Source organism: Oncorhynchus masou, chromosome 20 (genome assembly GCF_036934945.1).
Source record: "Oncorhynchus masou masou isolate Uvic2021 chromosome 20, UVic_Omas_1.1, whole genome shotgun sequence".
NCBI lineage: Eukaryota > Metazoa > Chordata > Actinopteri > Salmoniformes > Salmonidae > Oncorhynchus > Oncorhynchus masou.
This window is the reverse complement of record NC_088231.1, coordinates 28,310,041-28,312,540: the sequence shown is the minus strand read 5'-3', so window position 1 is coordinate 28,312,540 and position 2,500 is coordinate 28,310,041. Positions and strand designations below refer to the sequence as shown.

The 2,500-nt window shown below is 41.4% G+C and overlaps 1 protein-coding gene across 1 annotated transcript in view; it reads left to right on the top strand.

Moving 5' to 3' along the window:
- Positions 1 to 2,500, top strand: part of LOC135507226 (slit homolog 2 protein-like) — a 640,120-nt gene that overhangs the window by 579,138 nt on the left and 58,482 nt on the right.

The window sequence follows — 2,500 nt, the reverse complement described above, 5'->3', positions numbered from 1 at the left end:
CACTATATAGGGAATAGGGCTCTCTTCTATAGTAGTGCACTATATAGGGAATAGGGCTCTGGTCTATAGTAGTACACTATATAGGGAATAGGGCTCTGGTCTATAGTAGTAACACTATATAGGGAATAGGGCTCTCGTCTATAGTAGTGCACTATATAGGGAATAGGGCTCTGGTCTATAGTAGTGCACTATATAGGGAATAGGGCTCTGGTCTATAGTAGTGCACTATATAGGGAATAGGGCTCTGGTCTATAGTAGTACCACTATATAGGGAATAGGGCTCTGGTCTAAAGTAGTACCACTATATAGGGAATAGGGCTCTGGTCTAAAGTAGTACCACTATATAGGGAATAGGGCTCTGGTCTATAGTAGTAACACTATATAGGGAATAGGGCTCTGGTCTATAGTAGTGCACTATATAGGGAATAGGGCTCTGGTCTATAGTAGTGTACTATATAGGGAATAGGGCTCTGGTCTATAGTAGTGCCACTATATAGGGAATAGGGCTCTCGTCTATAGTAGTACCACTATATAGGGAATAGGGCTCTGGTCTATAGTAGTACCACTATATAGGGAATAGGGTTCTGGTCTATAGTAATATATATAATAATAATAATATATCCCATTTAGCAGACGCTTTTGTCCAAAGCGACTTACAAGTCGGCTGGGGCCACTACTGCATATGGGTGGTCCCAGCGGGAAACGAACCCACGACGCTTGGCGTTGCAAGCGCCATGCTCTACCGACTGAGCCACACAGGACCCATAGTAGTGCACTACATAGGGAATAGGGCTCTGGTCTATGGTAGTGTACTATATAGGGAATAGGGCTCTGGTCTATAGTAGTACACTATATAGGGAATAGGGCTCTGGTCTATAGTAGTGCACTATATAGGGAATAGGGTCTATAGTAGTACCACTATATAGGGAATAGGGCTCTGGTCTATTGTAGTACCACTATATAGGGAATAGGGCTCTGGTCTATAGTAGTACCACTATATAGGGAATAGGGTGCCATTTGGGACAGAAACAGTGTGTGTGATTATTAAAAGTCTTGTGAAAAACTTGTGCAGGACTCTGTCTGTGTTTATGTAGGTATGTACAGTATATATGTGTGTTGTACTGTGTGTATGTAGGTATGTACAGTATATATGTGTGTTGTACTTTATGTATGTAGGTATGTACAGTATATATTTGTGTTGTACTTTATGTATATAGGTATGTACAGTATATATGTGTGTTGTACTTTATGTATGTAGGTATGTACAGTATATATGTGTGTTGTACTGTATGTATGTAGGTATGTACAGTATATATGTGTGTTGTACTGTGTGTATGTAGGTATGTACAGTATATATTTGTGTTGTACTTTATGTATGTAGGTATGTACAGTATATATGTGTGTTGTACTTTATGTATGTAGGTATGTACAGTATATATTTGTGTTGTACTGTATGTATGTAGGTATGTACAGTATATATTTGTGTTGTACTTTATGTATGTAGGTATGTACAGTATATATGTGTGTTGTACTTTATGTATGTAGGTATGTACAGTATATATTTGTGTTGTACTTTATGTATGTAGGTATGTACAGTATATATTTGTGTTGTACTGTATGTATGTAGGTATGTACAGTATATATTTGTGTTGTACTTTATGTATGTAGGTATGTACAGTATATATGTGTGTTGTACTTTATGTATGTAGGTATGTACAGTATATATTTGTGTTGTACTTTATGTATGTAGGTATGTACAGTATATATGTGTGTTGTACTTTATGTATGTAGGTATGTACAGTATATATTTGTGTTGTACTTTATGTATGTAGGTATGTACAGTATATATTTGTGTTGTACTTTATGTATGTAGGTATGTACAGTATATATTTGTGTTGTACTGTATGTATAATGACGAAGCAAAAAAGCAGGTTTTTAGACAGTTTTGCAAATTGATTAAAATAAAAAAAACGTAAATATCACATTTTAGTATTCAGACCCTTTACAAACCCGGAAAAACCCAGAAAAAACGCAAGGGGTGGGGGCTGTGTACTGTGTGTGCATGTGTGGGGGGGTGGGGGGTGTACTGTGTGTGTGGGGGGGGGCTGTGTACTGTGTGTGTGGGGGGGGCTGTGTACTGTGTGTGTGGGGGGGGCTGTGTACTGTGTGTGTGTGGGGGGGGGGGGCTGTGTACTGTGTGTGTGTGGGGGGTGGCTGTGTACTGTGCGTGTGTGGGGGGTGGCTGTGTACTGTGCGTGTGGGGGGGGGGCTGTGTACTGTGTGTGTAGGGGGGCTGTGTACTGTGTGTGTGTGTGTGTGGGGGGGGGGGCTGTGTACTGTGTGTGTGTGGGGGGGTGGCTGTGTACTGTGTGTGTGGGGGGGGTGGCTATGTACTGTGTGTGTGTGGGGGGGTGGCTGTATACTGTGTGTGTGGGGGGTGGCTGTGTACTGTGTGTGTGGGGGGGCTGTGTACTGTGTGTGGGGGGGGGCTGTGTACAGT